Below are 10406 nucleotides of genomic sequence, written 5' to 3'. Positions count from 1 at the left end.
AGGGCAGTGGTCCCGCCTCGGAGGCAGCCGCCGGGGAGTGGAGCGGCCTGTGCACCAGCCTTGGCCAGGACGGGGACCCACCGGCTCCCCACGCCGCTCCCTCGGCAGCGTGCCGCGACCTGGGAGAGCGGAGACCCCAGTTCCGCAGCGTGCAGAGACGCGCACCCCACAGCAGGCCGGTGCTCGAGAAGCGGTTCGTCCTCCACAGACCACAGCCAGTGGCTTCCGGTCGCCCTGGGAGCCACGTGAGTGCCAAGAGCAGAGCCCACGCACACAGGAGCACCCTGACCACCTTCCGAGCCCTCCCGGTGCCCCACGGCTTCAGGATGCCACCGAGCTCCCACGCAAAGCCCTTCCCCCCACCCGTCCCTGTCCTCTGCGCCCCTGGGCACTGGCGTGGCCGTAACTCCAGGCTGTGCTCACTCATCTGACTACATGGCGCTGTGCCCGGCTGCCCCCCCCCCAGCCTGCCCTCCTCCCTCGCCGCCCCGACCCCCACTCCGGGCTCCTGGGTCACCTCTTGGGTTCTCTGGCTGCTCCTTTCCGTCCGAGCCTCCTGGTGTGCATCCTTTAACGGCCTTTGGAGCCTGTTCTGCCAGGGTAAAGCGGCCCACACATACCCGTCTGGGGAGGTTTATGGAGGAGCCGTTTCCCCACTTGATGAGGTGTGGGCTGGGCCTGGGATTCCAGAGCAGGAGCTGTTCCGTGTCCACTCCGGACGCGCCTCCTGTCGGCCCCCAGCCTCGGCCCTGCTCGCGTCCTCCAGGGTCCCCTCCTGTGGCTGTGCTCGGAACCCTCTGCTCGGGGTCCCTCCGGTCAGCACAGCCCGGGGCGCAGGGGCCTCCACTCCCAGGTGTCCCCAGGGCCCGCTGGGCTTGCTGAGCTTGCTGGGCCGGGGAACCCGTGTCTCTGCCCCGCTCCGCCCCGCCCCGCCCCGGGAAGCCCTCAGCGGCCCTGCCTGCTCTGGCTCCCTTCGCTCTCTCTGTCAGGGATGCTGCGTGGCCGTGGAACCAGCCGAAGCAGTTACCTCAGAAGAAGAGTGAGAGGCTGAGGGGCAGGCATTAGAAAAGAGAGGCTGAAACTAAGATACATTTATGTCTGAAGCAACCAGAGAAGGAGTGACAAAATGAAGCTAAAATAATAACGGACAGAAATTGTATCTGTAAGATTGGAGTTAGATGGAAAACGAACAGGGGGGAGGACCAGTTGCGTCCATGGCTGGTTCCTGGACCAAGTCAGTAAACTTGAAAAACCGACAGGTAAATGAAGAAAATCGGACAGGCATACCCACTCTGAGGACTTGGAAGCAGGGTGTCACTGCAGTTCCTGAGGTCACCAGAGGGGCCAGAGATGCCGGCCACTTAGAAGAACTAAACCATATGCCGACACTGACCCAAGACCCAAAAGATCAGACGGCTCTTACCGCTTTAAAGAAATTAACCTGAAAAACAATTCCTCAAAGAAAATCACAGATCCAGATGGCTTCCGTGGTTGGTCGCAACACATACTTGCAGGAGAGAGAATTTCACCCAAGTTTCCAGGGGACACACAGGAGGCTGTGCCTCCCAACTCCTGCCGTGAGGCTGTGGTAACTGGTTCCAGATCCCTTCCAGGAAAGAGGGCCACCCGAGTCACGCGCGGGTGCTCCTGGACAGGCAGATCTGCTCTGCAGGCTGGGTCTGAGGGGAGCAGAGGGCGGCCTGCAATGGGACCATGTGCCCCCTCCCCTCTGCCCCGGGGGCCGAAGCGTTCACTGCACAGCCACCGGAGGCGCCGGGTGCTGGCAGCTCACATGTCCTCCCTGGCCGTGCTCCTCAGCCGCGCAGGGCTGACTCCTGGGGAGGCCGACATGCAGCACCGAGCTGGCTGGTGGCACAAAGGTCTGGCCCCTCCGGCTCACAGAGGACAGTTCAGAAGGTCTGTCGAAGCGCTGAGCGTCCTCTGCCCAGTGAGGCCTCGATGGCTTGGAGGGTGTCGCTGAGGCCGCTCCTTCGTGAACCAGCTGTGTGCACGCCTGTCTGAGAGTCTGTGTCCCAGGGAGCCCCCCCGAGACACCCTAAACCCAGCATTCCCACTCCTGGCGTGCTCCCAACACTGCAGACAGGCAGCGACGAGAAGGTGTGCGCAGGCGTGTTTATAGCTGCTTTCAGCGTAAGGATCAGAACCCAGACGGGTCCTGTCCGGCGCTGGGATGGGTGTCAGGTGTGGTGTTACAGCAGCAGCTCTGCAGCCGCGGCAACGAGCACGCAGGTCCACACACAGCAAGGGCCTCCCGTGCGACGGAGAGACAGGCTTCCTCTGGACGAAGCTCCCGCAGCAGGACGGAGAGTCCGCTGACCGAGGGCTCTCTTCCCCGGAGCTTCTCACTGCCGCCGGAGGCCACGCAGCCACCAGCAGGGTCACCTTCCAGTCGCCTGCCTGTCGTGGCTCCAGTGGCTTCTGCTTGGGTGAGCGGCCCCAGCAGGGACCCTGTTACCTGTCTCCAGATTTCAGGGTGCTGAACTCTGTGCTGGGTGCTGGCTTGCCCAGTGACCTTGGTTCTGTGAGGGATCCAAGAAAAGTTAATTTTTCAGCTTTTCAGCTTTTTCTTGTTGTAAGGACAGGGGCAACGACATCTAATCTCTTTACATGCCAGAGCTGGAGCCACACTGAGCATTGTAACTTGCTGGCCTAACTCCCATCATGCAGGCGGGCAGCCCCTGGGCAGTGTTTGCTGGTGAGCGAGGGGCCTCTGTGTCCCTCGCTGTCTTCTTTGTTGCGTGGACACGCACAGTGGCACCCGTGCTGGGTCCAGGATGAAGGCACCCGGCACTGGCCACCCGGCAGCCAGTGGTCCGGGGAATCAGCAGAGGGCACCCGCCTGCACGTGGACACTAACCCATCAGAACCCAAATCTGTACTCATGTGGGGAAAATGCACATTCTCCCAAGTTAACATGGAAGTTCACCGCAGTCCCAGGCAAAATGCTAGCTGTCTTTAGCAAATTCAAGAATCTTGCCCCCACATTTAGAGAGACTAACAAAGCTCTGCAAATTTGGGGTACTGAGAGTCAAGGACACATTAAAAAGCAGACACAGCAACAGAGCGACAAGAGACAAGTGGGGTCTCCGCGAAAGGCAGGCCCACAGAGAGTTGGTTGGGGCACGTGGTTGCGTGTGTGCTTGAGTGTGTGCGTGCGCCCACATGTGCGCCCAAACTCAAGATGTGATGCAGGAGATGTGCACAAGTCCGTGGAGAAGGATGCACCATTAGCGGGTGACACAGGGGAGCTCACTGGGCAGAAGGCAGCTCTCCGTGGGCAGAAGGTGGGCTGAGACTGCCGAGGGCCTGGGCACCCCTGCTCACGGTCCTGCCCCCCTCAAGGACAACATGAGAAGCCTGGTGCGTGAAGAGGCGGCTCCTTCCACCTGGTTCGAGGAGCAGGGGGAGGGGCTGGATGGGGGGGTGCCAGCAGGGAGATGTCAGAACACAGGCACTGGCCACCCAGCCTCCACCAGGCTGCCTGCCTCTGGTTATCTGAGGAACCCAGCAGCCTCTGCCCTCAGCCCTGCCCCCTCCATCTGGGCACTGCTCTAGGGGTTCAGGGCCTCAGGGACACTTAGTGGGTGCCAACCAGCTGGGTCCTGGGCAGGAAGCTGGGGAACAGTCCTGAGTAGGAGACACGGTAGCGAGGCAGGTTTTCTCCCTGTGACCTCGGCCTCCACTCACACCGGGGCCCCTTCAATTCCCGCGTCCCTGCCTTTGCCTCGAAGAGGCTCGGAGGCGACGGGAAGCAGGGAGTCGAGTCCAAGTCTGCCACGGCTCCCACGGCTGTACCCCCGCTGCTCTCAGCCGGGGCCCCTGGGGTTTGCAGAGCTGGTCTTCCAGGAAAAACAACATCAGGGAGAAGAGCTGAGATGAGGGCCAGCTGCACGGCTCTGCTGGGCTTTCCGCCCTGGCGGCCAGCACCCCCGCGTGAAGACAACCATCTGGCGCGCTGGGCCAGCGCCCGGTGCCTGGAGGGGGACCTCGGGCCCTGTGACCAGCCCTGCTCCCTGGCTGCCCTGCAGCCTCTCCCCTTGGCACGTGGCATTTAGGCCAGCCTGGGTCACAGGCACTGAGCCTGGCCACTTCACCCAGTGACCCTGGCAGGAATGCGCTGGCCAGTCCGCATGCCCGCCCATCAGACCTGGCACACCGAGGCCCAAGCAGTAATTTGCTCCCCCCAGCCCTGGCTGCCTGCTGCCCCACCGTCCTCACAGACCAGCAGGGGTCTCTGCCAGAAGACCGGACCCCGGGACCGGCATCCAGGAAGTGCAGAAGGACCCCATGGCTCACACAGCCCTGCTGAGAAGCTGCGCCCCCAGGCACCCAGGGCGGCTCCTGCCGTGTGTCCATGGACACGGTGCACACACCGGTCACTTCTCTCCCACAGGGTGGCAGACTCGGCTCCTCTGGAAGTCGCCACTGGTGGTTTGGGTCCTGGGTGTCTGTGGGACGTGCTATGGTCAGGGACCACTGCTAACCCACCTGCCCTCCTCGTGCCTTCCCACCCTGCTTGCACCAGTCGGCTAAAAAGACTGTTCAGTTTTTTCCTTAAAATGAAGGACACATTTTTCATTTTCACCAATAGCTTTATTGACTTGCATATTCTGAGTCTGTCAGCGACATCCCACTATTGGCTTCTCGTGGGGAGGGGCCGGGGGCTGTGCTGAGCACCTTCCTGTGCGGAGACAGCCCCGCGGCACAGGGCTGTCGGGCCGAAACGTCAGCACTCCCCAGAAACTGCACAAACCGCTTCTGACACGTCCCATCAGTCACAGCGCCTTCTCCACACCCTGCACAAGTGTTTTTTCTGCATTTTGGTTGCATTTTTACTTTTCTCGAAATAATAAAACATAATATACTGAAAATTCGTGTGTTTGCTTCCATCTTCAATATTAAAATGGCTGCACAAAAATTAACCAACTTTGGTAAGTCTTTCTTTAACGCATGCGGGTATGACAGCTGTCACAATACAATCTAACGAAGTTGTTTCTAACCAAGTTGAAGACAGCTGAGCCGACTAGAGCCACTGCACGGAGAAACCGTAACGGACTTTCTGGCCAGCCCGGTACCAACAGTGGGTCAGCCTGCGGCTTGTCCCCGGGTCCATCTGGGGACCCATGTGAGCTGTAGGCATTTGCAGCCTGGCAGCTGGTGCGAGTGCTCGGCCCCCCAACCTCCAGGCCCGTGTGCGCCCCCCCCCCCTCGGCCGTGGTGTTCGCAGGGTGTGGCTGGGGGGAAAGGCAGCCCTCGGCCAGCCGGCTTCCCCTGGTGCCAGGGAAGCTGCACGCCACCCGAGTCCCCACGCCCCACACAGAACCGTTCAAATGCGTAGTTTCTGTGTGGGAGATCATGGCTGGGCTTTTTCTCGTTGGTTTTTAAAAGCTGCATGTCCTAAAGACATTCTGTCTGCGATGTGAGTTGTAAATACAACTCATTTGCTGTCTACTTCATTGTTACATGCACAGTTATCACCCTTCCCTGCCCCGGGGTGGACAGCGTTGGGAGGACACGGGGTGGCTGGTGGCCCAAGCAGGATACCCCCGTGCGCTCCGCTTCCTGAAGGCCACTCCACGCAGATCCAGGCACAGCAGGGACCCTGCTGTGCCCAGCACCTCTGAACACTGCAGCCTGCTGGGAGTGGAGGCCAGGGCAAGGCCCAGACGCGGAGGCTGGGGTGCCCCTTGGGTGGTCAGGGGGGAAGAGCACCCTCCAGGAGTCCCCTGTGTGGGAGACAGGCTCCCTCCTTGCTGTGAAGGGCCAGGGGACTTTTCCCAAGGCAGCTATGTCTGATGGTTCTAACTGGGTCCAGAAGCTAGAGTTTCCCACGGAGGAAGACCATCCCGAACCGCCCAGTGGCCAGGGGCCGGCTGGGCCTGCGTGTGGGGCTCAGACCTGGGGGGCAGGGACGGGGCAGGCGGCTCCACTCTGTCCTTGAGGGTCAAATGCATTTTTCTCGGCTCATTTCCCATCAGCAGGCCCTGACGGATCCCCCACAGCAGCCAGGCCAACTCCGAGCACTGCCAGGCCCCCCACCCGCCTTGTACTTCCTGGTTGTTCCAGGAATCCCCAACCCCCACACACAGTGGCCCCCCCCCCTCCCGGAGGGGGAAGGTCCCCGTCCCAGGCTGCGAGTCTCCGGGGAGGCCCCACTCCAGGAAGCGGATGTTCCCAGTCCTTCCCCCTCGCCTGCCCCCGACCTTTACATCTGGTGTGAGCTAGGCCTTTGTCCCCAGGGTGCTGCAGCTTGGTGGGGACCAGGACAGAGCTGGCCCTGCCCCTGTTGCCCAGGCACCGGGAGGAGGGGGGCTGGGAGGGCAGGACAGGCAGAGGAGGTGCTCAGGGCAGGGGGGCCAGGAGCGCATGTGGGGTGAAGGCCCAGGCAGGCCCACGTGAAGCCAGGGAGAGAGGCCCCCTCCGTCTTGTTGGTGGGAATCCAGGTCCCTTCTGAGCGATGGGTGGTCTCTGCCTCCATGGCCCTGCGGTCTGCCCAGTGCAGTCCCTTGCTGTCACCCTGGGAGCCAGGATGGGCAGCCCAGGCCCAGGGCTGGGGGCCAGCTTTCCAATGAAAGTGGTAAGTGTTTACCAAATGGAAGATCCTGGAAATTGCTGGGGAAAAACCAGGCCTGGGGCACAGCCAGGCCTGCCTGAGATGGTGACGGCAGTGGGGGAGCAGCTACGGGCCGTCAGGCCACGCTCTGGTTACCGGCGGGGGTCCAGGCCGGGGGTGGGCACTGTGGGTTCTTGACTTCGTGCAGGAAAGACTTCACAACTCGAGTCCCGGTGACCGTGAGGGTGCAGTTGTGATAGCTGGGAACAGTGAGACGAGGGAGGGCTTCAGCTAGAAGCAGCAGCAAGAGACAGAAGAAAGGGCCTTAGGGACAGGTTCAGGGGTGGGCCCAGGATGAACTGCCGCTGCTCCCCTGGTCCCGAGTCTCGTGGGGACCCGTGGGGCTTCGGAGGCGCAGGGCGAAGACAACAGGGTGGCGTGGGCGCGCTCCCGGGAGAGTGCGCAGCGGGCCCTCTGTGTGGAGGCTTTGTGTCTTTCTCTGGTGACAGCGGGAGCCCCGGGGAGGGCTCAGGGGAGGGTTGTCCCTAGCTTCTCAGGTGTGTCCTCTGACATGCGGACTCACCAGAATGTGCGTACAGAGGAGTCAGGGTTGTTTTCCGGTCAGTTTTATTTTCAACAAAGGTCGTCAAGAACGTCATTGAGGAGGGACCTGGACTGAGGCCAGTCTGCCCCAAGGCAGTCTGGAACGTGTAAACCGTTGGCTCCTGAGCCCTCGTTAGGGAAGGTAAAGCCTTGTGGTTCATCAGCTGGCTGTAATTGTTCAAATCGTTGCACCTGGTTAATTATTTTGTCTGTTTTCCTTACTCCACTTGTCAAGGAATTTCCCTGGCTTCTTACTATCACACCCCACTCTCAGGTTCCCACGGCACAGCACCTGTCTTCAAGCTAGGTTGAGGTCATGGGGCTGTTTCTGGCCAAGGACAGGAACAGAACTCATGTTTGTCACCTCCAGGGTGAGGCGGTTAAAAATCAATGTGCTCAAGAACTCCTACAACTCAACACTAATGCCCTGGCTGGTGCGGCTCAGTGGACTGAGCGCCAGCCTGAGAACAACAGGGTCGCTGGTTTGAGTCCCAGTCAGGGCACAGGCCTGCGTTGCGGGCCAGGTCCCCAGTAGGGGGTGTGCAAGAGGCAACTACACAGATGTTTCTCTCTCTTCCTCTCTCCCATCCCCTCTGTCTAAAAATAAATATATATTTTTTAAAAAGAACTCAACAATAAGGAGGTGAACAACTGAATTAAAGAACGGGCAGAGGACCCAAACAGACATTTCTCCAAAGAGGACACACGTGGCCAACAGACGTGGGGAAAGGTGCTCCGCATCACAAGTCCCCAGGGAGGTGCCAGTCAAGGGGGCCAGCACGTCACACCCACCAGGAGGCCAGAGCCGAAAACCGAAGGAGGACAGGTTCTGGCGAGGGTGCAGACGGACAGCCCCTCCTGCTCAGCTGCCGCGGGGTGTGCGGGGCGGGCTTCGGGACGCTGCCCGTGGTGTTCCCACGCCGCCCAGCAGCGCCACGCCTGTGCACACGCCCTGGGCATCTGGAACCTGTGTCCACACAGACACAAGCGCACGTGGGCTCACAGCGGTGTCAGTCGCAGCCGCTGAGGGGTCGACCCACGTAACAGAGCACTATTCGGCCACAGAGGGAAGTGGAGGGCCGACGCGTGTGCGCGCATGGGCACAGCTTGAAAACACAACACGGAGCCAGAGCGCGCAGACGCAGGAGCCCACGCGGTATGTGGTTCTGCTGTACACAATGTCCCTCTGCCTTCTCCCAGGAAGGGCGCCTCCTCTTTGTCCTCCCTGAGGGCCACCTGGACACACACAACACCTGGACAGCTGGGCACAGGCCCAGCCCACAGGAGGGCCCCACACCGTCCAGAGGGGTGAGCTCTGGGGCCTGGCAGGGCCCACGCAGGGGACACTCTGGGCAGAAAAGGGCTGGCCCCACACTGCAGGCTGAGGAAGGTCAGCAGGGCAGAGAGCAGGCTCCTATCCCACAGAACATGTTCCAGTCCAGAACGTCCAGTAGGGAGCAAGGGAAACCCGCTCATCCCAGCTTGAGTTGGTGCCGCCCCTTGCCCTGGGGGGAGCCCCACCATTTGTCCACTGACCACAGCCTCTGTGGGGTGGGACTGAGGGAGCAGGGGACTCGGCCCAGCCAGATGTGGGAAGGCGGGGGCGCCCAGGGAAGGTGCACCCAGAGGGCCCCTGGCAGACCTCACGGGGCTGGGAGGAGGCAGTGCACAGGACTCAACCACAAAGGGCTCGGCTCTGGGCTTGTGCAGGGGACCAGACCAGGGAGCTGGACAGGGACCAGGCTCTGGGCTTGAGGGGAAATCCCCTGCAGGGCTGAGTCAGGGCTCGAAGGAGGGTCTGAACCACCCAGAATGTCCCCGCCTATAGACTGTGACCGGTGGGACCCAGCAGGGAGCTGGAATGCTTTCGGCCAGTAGTCTGGAGGGGGTGTCCATCCACCTGGGTCTGGGTGCCCAAGACTACTTGGCAGGGGCACAGGCTGCCCTGTGCCCTGTGGCCAAGGGCCCTCAATACAGTTGCCACCCCCCCCACCACCACGGCCTGGCAACACCCCACAGAAGAGAGTGCGGCACACCCGGCCTCTGCCTGCTCCCTGCCCTGCCTGCCCGCCCGCCTGCCCGCCCGCCCGCAGGCCTGCCCTCAGCAGGGGTCCCAGCACGGGTGCTGGTGGGAGGAGTGTCCTCACCTGGCCTACAGTGATACAGCCTCAACTACCTGCTGGAAAACAAGGGGTAGTCAGAGACAGGCTGGTCGGCGTGGCCCTGATGAGCAGCTGTCAGCTGCGGCAGCCAGCAGAGACCACAGTCCCCAGCAGTGAGCTCACGGTGGACACATTCTCGGCAAACTGAGCACGTCATGTGGGTGGACACCTCATGGGTTCCCAGAACCCCCTCTTCAGGCCACACCCCCCTCCCCACGACGGCCACGGCCCTCATCCTGGGCAGGGCCCCAGCTCCTCGCCCAACCCTGTCACTGACCTAGGCCTCAACCCATTACTGAAGGACCTCCGCACTCCATCCCTCTAAATGTCAATCAAAACCACCGTGTGCCCCGGTTTCTCATTCAAGGGCCTCTCACAGGGATCAGAGTCCAGCTCTGGACCCTATTCCGGGGCAGTACAGTACAGGGGCTGGATGATCTGCCCTCAGTGTGAAGGGTGGGTGCACAGGCTGGACCTACGACAGGACTACTAGCGTGGGCCGATCTCTACTCAGAGCTCACCAGGCACCAGCCGCTGCTGCAGACACCTCTCACGTGCTCCCCCGCACCACTGCCCCGTCTGACAGATGTGGGAGCCAAGGCACAGAAAGGCTCAGTCAGTGCCAGGGTCAAGCAGCTGACCGCTGGCCCTGACAGGATTTGGACAGGTCCCTCCTCTCCTTTCCTTCGACATGCCAGGCACTGTTCTTCCACAGTAACTTGGAGGTTGCCGCACCCAATTTGAAAATTTGGGGTTCCAACAGGAAGTGCACCACCCCAGGAGCTGGCAGAGCCTTAACATGGGCCAGGACTTCCTGTCTGCTTCTCGTGTCCAGTGTGCGCCTTTCTGGTCAGAGACTTCACAGCCTTCACTGCTGAGAGACGGCCGCTCACCATGCTCAGCCCCTTCTGAGACAACAGTGCCCTTCCTGTGCTGGCAGGGCAGGGCCCTCAGGTAGCAGCCGTGTCCCAGGTAACACTCACGGGACAGGCGGCACCTGTGTCCCAGGTAGCTCGGGGCCAGAGGCTTGGGCCAGAGCCTGGCCCAGCTGGCTCTGAGGTTGCCCT

The sequence above is a fragment of the Phyllostomus hastatus genome, unplaced genomic scaffold (genome assembly GCF_019186645.2).
Source record: "Phyllostomus hastatus isolate PE091 unplaced genomic scaffold, TTU_PhHast_1.1 phas_contig_196, whole genome shotgun sequence".
Classification (NCBI taxonomy): domain Eukaryota; kingdom Metazoa; phylum Chordata; class Mammalia; order Chiroptera; family Phyllostomidae; genus Phyllostomus; species Phyllostomus hastatus.
Note: the sequence above shows the minus strand (reverse complement) of the source record.